Genomic DNA, 14,479 nt, shown 5'->3' with positions numbered 1-14,479 from the left:
CGGCGGAGCAGACGACGAGGGACCATCGATGGGCTGGGTGCAGGACCCTCATATTCAGGAGCTGCTTCTCAAGCAGACGGATAATGCAAGAGCTGCCGCCCGAGAGAAAGCCAAGATGGATCAACTGGAGATAGACGCGGCTACTCCATTGTATGAAGGATGCAGGCCCGAGGATACCCGCCTGAAAGTAACGCTCATGGCTCTGGAGATGAAGGTAAAACACAAAATGACCGACGCATGCTTCGACGAGAACATGTCATTCTGGCACGAACGTCTTCCCAAGGGGAACAAGTGCCCGACCAGTTTCGAGGAGGCGAAGAAAATCGCGTGTCCTCTGGATTTACCGCACGTGAAATACCATGTGTGCATGAACAATTGCATCATTTATCGGGACGAGCACGCGGAGTCTACCATATGTCCGGTGTGCGGCGTCACTTGATAGAAGAAGAGGAAGAAAGCTCCTCAAAAAGTAGTGTGGTACTTTCCGATCACTCCTCGTCTGCAGCGGTATTTCGCGGACCCTAAGGTAGCAAAGCTCTTGCGTTGGCACGCGGATAGGGAGGAGAAGAAGCGAGAAGATGACGCAAATGATCCGGAGATAAATAAAAAAGACAAGATGCTGAGTCACCCTAAGGATGGGAGCCAGTGGCAAGCATTGAACTTCGAACACCCAGAATTTGGGAAGGATCCAAGGAACATCGTGCTGGGCGCGAGCACCAATGGAGCCAATCCGTTTGGCAGCCAGAGAAGCACACATAGCACCTGGCCTGTGTTTGTGTGGATGTACAACCTTCCCCCTGGTTGTGCATGAAGAGGAAGTACATTCACATGAGTATGCTAATTGAAGGGCCGAAACAACCAGGGAACGACATCAATCTGTATCTGGGGCTGCTGAAAGAGGACCTAGACACACTGTGGAAAACGCCAGCCAATACGTGGGACGCCGCAGAGAAAGAATATTTGCCAATGAGAGCCGCACTGCTCACGACGGTGCACGACTATCTCGGTTACGGATATCTCGCGGGGCAGGTGGTCCACAGATTTTCTGGATGCGTCAGGTGCATGGATGACACAACGTATCGCCAGCTAGATAGAGATCCCGGGTCTTCGAAAACCGTGTTCATGGGACATCGAAGGTGGCTATGCGACGATGACCCGTGGAGGAAACGCAAGGATCTGTTCGATGGTGAAATCGAACCCTGAAGACGCCCGCGTACGAGGAGCGGCGAGGAAATAGATGAGCTGTTGAAAAATTGGAAAGATTGCCCACTGCCGGGAAAGAAGCAAAAGGCGCCAGAGCCGGGAAAGAAGCGAAAGGCGCCAGAGCCGCTGCTGAAGGTATGGAAAACGAGGTATGTTTTCTGGGACTTGCCGTACTGGAAGATCCACCGTGTGCCTCACAGCCTTGATGTCATGCATATCACGAAGAACGTGTGCGAGAGTCTGCTTGGTACCCTGCTCAACATGCCAGAGAGGACCAAAGATGGGACAAAAGCAAGGGCAGACTTGAAATCAATGGGCATCAGGGAGGAGCTTCACGCTAATGATGATGATGATGAGGCGAAGCAGGACATGAAAAGTCGTCGCAAAGGCAAAAAGGCCAAGAAGACCGGAAATGACTTCCCTCCCGCGTGCTTCACTCTAAGTTAGGAGGAGATCGATCAGTTTTTCACCTGCCTCGTAGGAGTAAAACTTCCTTACGGTTACGCGGGGAAGATAAGCAGATACCTAGACTCAGCGAAGTAGAAGTTCAGCAGGATGAAGTCTCACGACTGTCACGTGCTGATGACGCAGATACTTCTAGTTGCAATCCGTGGGATCATGGAGGCGCACGTCCGTGAAATGCTATTTGGCCTATGCAACTTTTTCGAAGTCATCTCTTGGAAGTCGGTTGGCGTGAGGCAACTCAGAAGGCTACAGGAAGAGATCGTGGTGATACTATGTGAGCGTGAGATGTACTTCCCGCCCGCATACGTTATGGTGCATCTGCTGGTCCATATCGTGGAGGATATCATCCAACTCGGGCCGATGTTCCTGCACAGCATGATGCCGTTCGAAAGGATGAATGGTGTCATCAAAGGATACGTTCGCAACATGTCACGTCCAGAGGGAAGCATAGCCAGGGGCTTTCTGACCGAAGAGTGCATCTCCTACTGCACGAATTATCTAGGCATCGAGAACCCCGTTGGTCTGCCCGTCAACAGGCACCTCGGCAGGCTCGCTGGATGGGGTCACCGTGAGGGTCGCCGCAAAATGCATGTCGACTTCGAGGGTCGACTCGCCGACTTTGAAACAGCAAACCTAGTCGCGCTACAACACATAGACGTGGTCGATCCTTGGGTGGTAGAGCACAAAACCTTTATTGAGAAGACGTACAATGACCGAGGCCAACAGAGGACGGACGGAGATATAATCAAAGAGCACAACTCATGTTTCACGCGTTGGTTCAAGCAGAAGCTTCTGTCGTACCCTTTACATGAGGATTCTTCCACCGAAGAACAACTCATATTCGCCTTGTCACACGGCGCCGAGCACAACCTGATGACGTATGAGGCGTACGATATCAATGGCTACACATTCTACACCGAGGACAAGGACATGAAGAGCGATGGTTATCAGAACTCCGGGGTAACGATGGAATCCTACACCGGTAACGACAAGGACAGATACTACGGAAGGATCGAGGAGATCTGGGAGCTGAGCTACGCTTGAGAGAAGGTCCCGATGTTCCGTGTCAGATGGGCCAAGAGCGTCATAAAAGAAGACCGGTATTTCACCACCATGGTTATACCCGAAGCCAAATCCAAGACCGCAGGCGCGAACATCACCGTGAAAAATGAGCCATGGGTACTGGCTTCCCATGTGGACCAATGCTTCTTCATTACCGACCCGTCAAAGCCCAGTCGTGTTGTCGTGAGGAGAGGCAAAAGGAAGATCATCGGAATGGATGGAGTCGCCAATGAGCAAGACTTCGACAAGTACGGCAACCCGAAGATGGAACATGACGACGACGATGAAGTATCAGCATACACCACAAGAAGAAGCAGGACCACCCTACCTAAAGGACGTCCGTTTAAGAGAAGAACTCCATTTACGAAAAATAAGGGCAAGAAGATTGAATAGATAGCTAGCTAAGATCGATCGTATTTAAATTGTAGCCTTCATTTCTCGATTGTATTTCATGGGCACTTTTTGAACTCATGAATATTTTTAAATTTCAAGGACACTCGATCTCGATCCCCCTTCATCTCGATCGCTATCCCACCTCGCCAGATCCGGTCCCCCTCGCCGCCAAGCACCCCCCGCACCCTCTACCCCGCTCCACCGGGCGCTGCCGCCCCCCCCCCCCCCCCCCCCGCACCCTCACCCGCTCCACCACCGCCGATGACCCACCGCACCCTCCCCGGCCCGCTCCACCGCCGCCGACGACCCCCCGCACCCTCCCACGCACCCTCCCCGGCCCGCTCCACCATCACAAATGAATGCAACTAAAATTGCAAAAAAAAAAACAAATTTGATTATATTTTCAAATAACAAATTTGATGATATTTTCAAATAATAAATTTGATGATATTTTTTCATATTCATAAATATTTTCAAATAACAAATTTGATGATATTTTAAAAAAAATTATTACTGTTTTTATAAAAAATTATTACTGTTTCATATTCATATTCATTTTCTAAAAAATTATTAGATGCAACCAAAAATAATAGTAAAAAAATACTTATGGCGCACCTCTGGCTGGTGCGCCATTGCTATATACAAAAAAGATTACTAATGGCGCACCTCTGGCTGGTGCGCCATTGCTATATAAAAAAAGATTACTAATGGCGCACCGATCGTGGGTGCGCCATTGCTATCTAAAAAAACATTCTAATGGCGCACCGCTTCGGGGTGCGCCATTAGTAAGTTTCCCCCCTACGTAATTCCTCCCTCTCCCTCGCCAGATCCCCTACGCCCCTCTCCCTCGCCAGTCCACCCGCGCGCTCACCTGACCCACGACGCCGCCGCCCCGACCCCCGCTGGACTCCACCCCCGTGCCCCCGCGCCCCCACCACTGCAGCTCCCCCGCGCCGCCACCCCCGCGCCCCCACCACTGCAGCTTCCCCGCGCCGCCGCCCCCGCGCCGACCCGCGAAGCACGTGGCCGCCGGCCTCCCCACAACCAACCGAGGCGCCCAGGAGGACCGCCGCCGTCTTCCTCTTCCACTACGAGGACCCGGACGAGCTCGGACTCCCTCGAGCCATCCCTTCGACGCCGCCGCCCCCGCCGACCCTCAGATAGCTGAGCCATCCCTTCAATTGCAACATGCGTCGTCTGGCGTTCAGTTCTCAGGAGACGCCTCCAGCTGCCGCCTTCACCGAGCCTCAGATAGCTGAGGTGCGAAATATTATCAGCCCCAACACGCTCAAGAAGGCGGTCTATGAGCAGAACTCGATCCCATTACAGCAGATCGGGAAGAAGGGACGGAAATGAAAGACTAACAAGGGCGCCTGTGCGAGCCAGCCGGCACCGAGTATGATCCGTGCTCAGGACGGGCCGCCTTCACCTAAGGATATCTCGAGGAGGGTGCATGTGGCGGGTAGGCGATGCTACCGACAAATATGCTCAATGCTGCAATCGATGCTATGCGGAGTCTGCATGACAGTGTTCTTTCTTTGGAGAAGCGGCGTCTCAGAGAGAATGATGTGGCATACCCGGTTTTCATGGCCAAGGTGCCAGAGGGCAAGGGATTTGTGGATAGCGCTGTCGGGGGTACGATCGTCCTGCGGTTTGATGACATCTTTGCTATGTTTAACCTTCATCCGCTGCACTACATCTTCGTTCGGTTGTTTTCGCTGAGTATGGACATGCGAATCATTAGAGACAAGACCCCGGACATTGTGATAGTCGACCCCTTCTACATGCGTGCCAAGATCTTGGCAGCGCTGGGGACCGGCAAGTCGCGACTTCACACCTCGAAGGCGTCATTCTGGCAAACCCAGATAAGGATAACTTCCTCGTGCCTTACTTTCCCGAGTAAGTCATCCCCTAACCGCCCCGTAACATATGATTTCTTAGATTTCGATCGTTCTTTTTTTTTCTAACATTCCGTGTTCTGTGCAGTGACACACATTGCACACTCATGCTCTTAAGCCTGAAATATTCCATGGCCATGTATTTCGACCCGGACCGTGATTCCAAGATAGACTACACAAATATCAAGAAAGTTCTTGATGATGCTCTCCCCGGCTACGCCGCATCTGAAGGCACCTTTAAGAGGCTAGCTTGTAGGTACGGCAGGCACGTGTTCACCCACAATACGATGTTCCCCTGCGTCAAGCAGCCGCCTGGCGGTCAGAAGGATGCCTACTACGCCCTCCATCACATGCGGGCGATCGTACGGGACCATAACAACCTTCTGCTACCAAATAATCTCAAAGATTGGGCCGCAAGCTTGGCGGCAATCCAAGACGCGGACATCCGACAAGAATTCTTTCGCATCCAGTCGGAGTTTGCAGAAATCATCCATCAAGATGTCCTTCGTACCTCGGGGCAGTTCTACCTCAAATATCAACCGTCCAACAGTGAGATAGACACAACGCTACAAATGCAGGCTGACAACGCCCGCGACTTCATGACCATCACGACAGACGGCGGCTTCATCCACGCTCCGGTCCCATGAGTCGAGTCGAAAGTAGTGATGCTATGTGTAGTTCTGAAACATCGATTAGCTCATGTTGTAATTAAACTTTAATGAACTTGTATGTCTCTTTGGTTTGGACAGTCGTTCAACTTAGATGTAATCGATGCTATTTATTAGTAGGACCATGAATCGTGCTATTAATGTCTTGCTTTTCTCTTCCGATCCTTTTGTTGCATACTTATATATTGCTTATGTATTGTCTGTTGTTTGGCTAGTACATAGAGATGCCGTCATATGTCGTGTACAAGGGTAAGGTTCCCGGAGTCTACGACGACTGGGAGGAGTGTCGGAGACAGGTTCACCGTTTCAGCGGTAACAGTTACAAAGGGTACACCACTAGGGCGGAGGCGGAATCTAGATACGCGGGCTATCTAGCGGGAGAGAGGAGGGAGCGTTGGAGGAACCGGATGAAGACCAGTTTCATCGCGATGATCCTCATCATGATGACCGCAGCTCTCTTCTATGTGATGGTAGTTTAGATGATTGATATCGACTTGTAATGTGAAGACAAACTCGCTACTCGCGGTCTCGAGACTTGTAATGTTCTATCTTTGTTCGGTCTTTTGAATTCGGAGACTAATATGATGAATTGTATTCGGAGACTAATCTTCTATTGTATTCGATGAATCTGCTGTTGCTGTGTGGTGCTGTCTATATTCTGTCCAATAATATATTTTGTAATCTGTGCAAATATCAGAAAAGAAAAAAATCCCTAATATACATATTAATGGCGCATCACCCCAACGTGCACCATTAGTATGCCAAAGGATACTAATGGCGCATCACCCCGCAGTGCGCCCTTAGTATGGCAAAGCACATGTGTAAATATCGCCCCCTGGGAGGCACACTAATGGCGCATGTTGGTCTATACTAATGGCGCACGGCATGATGCGCCATTAGTATACCAGATACTAATGGCGCACCAGTGGTGCGCCATTAGTATTTAATACTAGTGGCGTGGTACTAGTGGCGCACCAGTAGTGCGCCATTAGTAGGCAAAACTGGTGCACCACTAGTAGGCCTTTTCCTAGTAGTGTATCATCACTTTTGTCTAGCATGTTTTGAACCTTTTCAAAAGCCCTTTGTTGTTTCACAACAATCTTAGCAAGTTTAGAGTAGCTGAGCTTGAGGTTTTCATCAGATTCATTCTCACTAGATTCAGAGGAGGTATATTTGAGTACCTTGGCACCCTTTGCCATGAAGCAATAGGTGGGAGCGTAGTCATCATTGCCTTCATCAGCCTTGTTGGTGGAGCCATTTTCTTCAGAGTTGAAGATAGACTTGCTGACGAATGCAGTAGTGAGAGCTAGACTCGCTACTCCAGAGTCGGACTCCTCAGATGCCGCCTCTTCCTCATGTTCTTGAGATTCAGCTTCAGAGTCCATTTCCTTGCCAATGAATGCCCGAGCCTTCTTGGAGCTGCTCTTCTTGTGAGATGAATACTTTGAGGATTTTGAGGATTTCTTCTTTTTCTTCGCATCATCAGAACTGTAATCCTTGTATTTCTTCTTCTTTTATTCCTTTTCCCACTGAGGACAATCTTGAATGTAGTGTCCAGGTTTCTTGCATTTGTGACAAAGCCTCTTCTTGTAGTCACTGGATGAGGAATCATTGCTCCTTGAGGATCTTCCAAAGCGACCACGTCTTGAGAACTTTTGAAATTTGTTCACGAGCAGTGATAGTTCCTGGCTCAGTTCTTCCGGATCACCAAGGCTGCTGCCAGAGTCTTCATCTTCAGACTCAAATACTTCCTTGGCCTTCAGTGCACGTGATCTGCCATAGCTCGAACCATAGAGGTCTCTCTTTTCAGCAAGCTAGAACTCATGAGTATTTAGCCTTTCGAGGTTATCAGCGGGATCAAGTGACTTGTAATCAGCACGTTCTTGTATCATCAATGCCAGAGTATCAAATGAGGAATCAAGCTATCTCAACATTTTCTTCACCACCTCATGGTCGGTGATGTCAGTGGCACCAAGCGCTTGAAGCTCATTTGCGATGTCAGTGAGGCGATCGAAGGTTTGTTGAACATTTTCATTGTCGAGTATTTTCAAGCGGTTGAAGAGATTGCGAAGAACATCAACTCGAGAGTCACGCCGAGTTGAGACTCCTTCATTCACTTTGGACAGCCTATCCCAGATAAGCTTAGCAGTTTCCAAAGCACTCACTCTTCCATACTATCCTTTGCTTAGATGGCCACATATGATATTCTTTGCTTGAGAATCGAGTTGCTTGAATCTCTTCACATCGGTAGCGTTTAGTGAGGGTGAGATAGAGGGAACACCATTTTCCACAACATACCAGAGATCGTTATCAATTGCCTCAAGATGCACTCGCATCTTATTCTTCCAGTAGGGGTAGTCCGTCCCATCGAAGGTAGGACACCCAGCAGAGACCTTGATCATACCTGCGGTCGACATAACTAAAACTCCAGGCGGTTAAACCAAAATCACACAGAACAAGGGAGTACCTTGCTCTGATACCAATTGAAAGTGCGTTATATCGACTAGAGGGGGGTGAATAGGCGATTTTTATGAATTCTTCACTTAGGAATTTGCGGGTGAGGAAATTCCTTAGCGAAGAACTACTTGCAGCGGAATAAGTACTCAAGAGTAAGCATAGCAGAACATAGGCATGGTCATCATGCTGAAATGAAGACAAACACAGAGTACAGAAAGCGTAAACACAGGATAGCACAGGATGAAGACAAACAGACTGAAGCTTTTGAACTGAGGAAATTGAGAAAGTCTTCAGTCAAAGTCTTCAAACACAAATATGACAAGCACACAACATAGTAATGAGGAAATGAAAGAGTTGAGGAAATAGAACCAGTTGGCTTGGTGAAGACAATGATTTGGTAGACCAGTTCCAACTGTTGTCTCAGTTGTACGTCTGGTTAGGGCGGCTAGGTATTTAAACCTGAGGACACACAGTCTCGGACACCCAGTCCTGAACACGCAGTCCAGGACACTTAGTCCTCACCGTATTCCCCTTGAGCTAAGGTCACAGAGACCTCGCCCAATCACTCGTGGTACGTCTTCAGGTGACTTCCGAACCTTCACAAACTCGGTCACTCGGCGATCCACAATTTCCTCTTGGATGCTCTAGACCATGATGCCTAACCGTCTGGAAGAAGCACAGTCTTCAAAGGTAACAAGTGTCGGATCCACGCAGGATCAATCTCTTCAGTGATGCTCAATCACTTTGGGTTTGTAGGTGTTTGGGTTTGGGTTTTCCTCACTTGATGATTTTCGCTCAAAGTCCTCGGAGGATGGGATGCTCTGAAATGACAAATGTCAGTTTCTCTCGGTGCAGCCAACCAGCTAGTGGTTGTAGGGGGCGGCTATTTATAGCCTAGGGAGCAGCCTGACATGATAAGACATAAATGCCCTTCAATGATATGACCGTTAGGTGGGTAGATATTTTGGGACAGCTGGCGCATAGCACAGCAACGGTCGGAAATTTGAGTATCAAATTCCTCAGGGCTATCATGTTCCTCACTGTGTAGGCAATTCGCACTGGCGAATTCCTAACTCCTCAGTCAGAACAAATTCCTCAGAGACCAGAAGAACTTCGTCTCTGTCACTGAAGAATATGACTGAACTGTATGAGATTTCCAATGGCTTCACTCGAAGGGATTGGTAGGTGTAGGATTTTGAGTTGAGCATCACATGAAAATGTTTCCTTAGTATTTCCTCGACCCCCTTTAACAATACGATGTTTCCTATGACTCAAGAAAGAGAAAATGAAACTACGAAAACAAAAGTCTTCACGCTTCATGTTCCTCAAATGAATACCAAGTCTTCAAGGTCACACCAATTTCTTCACTTTCAAAGTCTTCAGAAATCCAAAGTCTTCAGTCGAAGACTTCATTTTTACGGGTCGACTTTCTTTGTAAATATCAAACTCCTCATAGACTTATAGACCTGTGTACACTCATAAACACATTAGTCCCTTAACCTATAAGTCTTCAATACACCAAAATCACAAAGGGGCACTAGATGCACTTACACTAGATATTTAATGACTGATGGTGGTTCACATTTTATTCATTGTGCTTTTCGTAAAATGCTTGATAAGTATGATGTTAATCATAGGATTGCATCTTATCACCCACAGTCTAGTGGTCAAGTAGAATTGAGCAATAGAGAACTCAAATTAATTTTGCAAAAGACTGTTAATAGATCTAGAAAGAATTGGTCCAAGAAACTTGATGATGCATTATGGGCCTATAGAACTGCATATAAAAACACTATGGGTATATCTCCGTATAAAATGGTTTATGGAAAAGCATGTCACTTGCCTCTCGAACTAGAACATAAGGCTTATTGGGCTATTAAAGAGCTCAATTATGATTTCAAACTTGCCGGTGAGAAGAGGTTATTTGACATTAGCTCACTTGATGAATGGAGAACCCAAGCCTATGAAAACGCCAAATTGTTTAAAGAAAAAGTTAAAAGATGGCATGACAAAAGGATACAAAAGCGTGAGTTTAATGTGGGTGATTATGTATTATTATACAACTCTCGTTTAAGATGTTTTGCAGGAAAACTTCTCTCTAAATGGGAAGGTCCTTACGTTATGGAGGAGGTCTATCGTTCCGTTGGCATAAAAATCAACAACTTCGAGGGCACAAATCCAAAGGTGGTGAACGGTCAAAGAATCAAACATTATATCTCAGGTAATCCCATAAATGTAGAAACCAATGTTATTGAAACCGTAACCCCGGAGGAATACATAAGGGACACTTTCAGGAACGTTTCAGACTACAAAAAGGAATAGGTATGTGGTACGGTAAATAAACCGACTCCAAAACAGTTCTAATGGCAATTTTTCTCCGTTTTGGAATATTTCGAAAAATAAGAAGCAGTCCGGGAAGGACACGAGGCCTCCATGAGGGTCGACGGCGCGCCCTACCCCCCCAAGGCGCGCCCCTTGCCTCGTGGGCACCTCGTGCGCTCCGGACTCCGTTTTCTTGCAAGTTACGTATTTTGGTCGGTAAAAATTCAATATATAATCTCCCGAAGGTTTTGACTCCTGTATCACGCAATTATCCTCTGTTTTTGTTTCGAGCTATTTTTCTGACAGATCTCTGACAGATCTAGATCACCATGACATCTCCAAGCGCCCCCAAGGACAAGTTCTTCGAGAGGGTCATCAACCCTTATCTCGCGGAGGTGCTGCAACACCCTTAAACCGTTGAGATGCGTGATGGGTTGCTGCACATACGCGATGCTGAGGGACCAAGGAGGACCGGAAGCGTGGAGACGAGGCTCAAAACAATGGAGCAACAAGTTTTCAATGTCAGGAGTTGGTGGACGTGGACTCAACGTCAACCACATGATGATCGCGGAGTTCACCAACAACTGCAAGCTGGATGCCAAGAACATTGGGGAGACCATCTTCAAGCTTCACGAGAAGATCGAGCACCTCCAAGCCCAAATCTATGACCTGCAAAACCAAAACTGTGAGTATGAATATAGATTCAAGAGGATGAGTTTGGCTGCAGATTTGAGGATCCCTGAGACTCGATCATCCTTCTATGATGGCGAGCCTATGCTTTAGAAGATGGACGACAAGCCCACATCATCAACAACTCCACCATCTTCTTCACCAGCAAAAGAGATATAATCACATGGGTATGGGCACTCCCCTTGGCAACTGCCAAGCTTGGGGGAGGTGCCCCGGTATCGTATCACCATCACCTCTCCATCTTTACCGTTTTTTTAGTTCGATCCTTTTAGTAATATCTTGATCTAGTAGAATAAAGTTTTGGTATGATCTAGTTTTGAGTTTTGCTTTATGATCCCTCTAGGTAATCGAGTTCGTGAGTTATAAAATAAAGATTAGTGTTGAGTCAAGGGCTTGATTATCTTGCTATGATCTTGAGGGAATAAAGGAAAAGAGAAAAAGAATAAAAGAAACAAAGAGATCATATTTATCTTACGGAGAGTAATGACTTCACATAGAAAGAGTATGATGATTAAAAGTTGTTGAGAGTTGACAAACATAGTTTTGGTCATCGTTGCAATTAATAGGAAGTAATAAAGAAAGAGAGGTTTCATATATAAATATACTATCTTGGACATCTTTTATGATTGGGAGCACTCATTAAAATATGACATGCTAAAGAGTTGATGTTGGACAAGGAAGACAATGTAATGGGTTATGTTTTGTTATATCTGAGATAAAGTATATTGTCATGGATCATCCAACATGTTGAGCTTGCCTTTCCCCCTCATGCTAGCCAAATTCTTTGAACCAAGTAGGGATACTACTTGTGCTTCCAAATACCCTTAAACCAGTTTTGCCATGAGAGTCCACCATATCTACCTATGGATTGAGTAAGATCCTTCTAGTAAGTTGTCATCGGTGCATGCAATAGAAATTGCTCTCTAAATATGTATGATTGATTGGTGTGGAGGAAATAAGCTTTATACGATCTTGTGATGTGGAAGAAATAAAAGTGACGGACTGCATAATAAAGGTCTATATCACAAGTGGCAATATAAAGTGACGTTCTTTCACATTAAGATTTTGTGCATCCAACCCTGAAAGCGCATGGCAACCTCTGCTTCCCTCTGCGAAGGGCCTATCTTTTATTATTATCTTCTACCTTATGCAAGAGTCATGGTGATCTTCACCTTTCCTTTTTACATTTTATCCTTTGGCAAGCACAGGATGTTGGAAAGATCCTGATATATATATATCTAATTGGATGTAGGTTAGCATGAACTATTATTGTTGACATTACCCTTGAGGTAGGAGGTTGGGAGGCGAAACTATAAGCCCCTATCTTTCTCCGTGTCCGATTAAAACTCCGTAACCACAAGTATTGCGTGAGTGTTAGCAATTGTGAAAGACTAAATGATTGTTGAGTATGTGGACTTGCTAAAAAGCTCTGACATAGACTCTTTCTGATGTTATGATAAATTGCAATTGCTTCAATGACTGAGATTATAGTTTGTTAGTTCTCAATTAAGTTTCTGATTCATACTTTGCACTGTGAATAGATTATTACTTGAGCATAAGAAATCATATGACAATATCCATATATGTTGCTGTTATAAGATTAATCAAGATGCCCTCATGTCTGTATTTTATTTTATCGACACCTCTACCTCTAAACATGTGGACATATTTATCGTTATCGGCTTCCGCTTGAGGACAAGTGAGGTCTAAGCTTGGGGGAGTTGATATGTCCATTTTGCATCATGCTTTTATATCATTATTTATTGCATTATGGGCCGTTACTACACATTATGTCACAATACTTATGCCTATTCTCTCTTATTTTACAAGGTTTACATAAGGAGAGAGAATGCCGGCAGCTGGAATTCTGGGCTGGAAAAGGAGCAAATATTAGAGACCTATTCTGCACAACTTCAAAAGTCCTGAAACTCCACGAAAGTTGTTTTTGGAAATAATAAAAAATACTGAGCGGAAGAAATACCAGAGGGGGGCCACACCCTAGCCACGAGGGTGGGGGGCGCGCCCTACCCTCCTGGTCGCGCCCCCTGCCTCGTGGGCCCCCTGTTGGCCCTCCGGTGCCCATCTTCTGCTATATGAAGTCTTTCGTCCGAAGAAAAATCATAAGCAAGCTTTCGGGACGAGACTCCGCCGCCACGAGGCGGAACCTTGGCGGAACCAATCTAGGGCTCCGGCAAAGCTGTTCTGCCGGGGACACTTCCCTCTGGGAGGGGGAAATCATCGCCATCGTGATCACCAACGCTCCTCTCATCGGGAGTGGGCTAATCTCCATCAACATCTTCACTAGCACCATCTCCTCTCAAACTCTAGTTCATCTCTTGTATCCAATTCTTGTCTCCAAGTCTGGGATTGGTACCTGTAGGTTGCTAGTAGTGTTGATTACTCCTTGTAGTTGATGCTAGTTGGTTCATTTGGTGGAAGATCATATGTTTAGATCCTTTATGTATATTAATACTCCTCTGATTATGAACATGAATATGCTTTGTGAGTAGTTACATTTGTTCCTGAGGACATGGGAGAAGTCTTGCTATTAGTAGTCATGTGAATTTGGTATTCATTCGATATTTTGATGAGATGTATGTTGTCTTTCCTCTAGTGGTGTTATGTGAACGTCGACTACATGACACTTCACCATTATTTGGGCCTAGAGGAAGGCATTGGGAAGTAATAAGTAGATGATGGGTTGCTAGAGCGACAGAAGCTTAAACCCTAGTTTATGTGTTGCTTCGTAAGGGGCTGATTTGGATCCATATGTTTCATGCTATGGTTAGGTTTACCTTAATACTTCTTTTGTAGTTGCGGATGCTTGCAATAGGAGTTAATCATAAGTGGGATGCTTGTCCAAGTAAGGACATCACCAAAGCACCGGTCCACCCACATATCAAATTATCAAAGTACCGAACGCGAATCATATGAATGTGATGAAAACTAGCTTGACGATAATTCCCATGTGTCCTCGGGAGTGCTTTTCTCTATATAAGAGTTTGTCCAGGCATGTCCTTTGCTACAAAAAGTATTGGGCCACCTTGCTGCACTTTATTTAATTTTGTTACTTGTTGCTCGTTACAAATTATCTTATCACAAAACTATCTGTTACCTATAATTTCAGTGCTTGCAGAGAATACCTTGCTGAAAACCGCTTATCATTTCCTTCTGCTCCTCGTTGGGTTCGACACTCTTACTTATCGAAAGGACTACGATAGATCCCCTATACTTGTGGGTCATCAGGATGCTGCAAACGCGACACTACGATCGGAGACCCTTCGACGAAACTGTGTGCGATGCAATAATCACAAACGGTGG

The sequence above is a fragment of the Aegilops tauschii genome, chromosome 1 (assembly GCF_002575655.3).
Source record: "Aegilops tauschii subsp. strangulata cultivar AL8/78 chromosome 1, Aet v6.0, whole genome shotgun sequence".
Taxonomy (NCBI): Eukaryota; Viridiplantae; Streptophyta; class Magnoliopsida; order Poales; family Poaceae; genus Aegilops; species Aegilops tauschii.
This window is presented reverse-complemented; position numbering follows the sequence as displayed.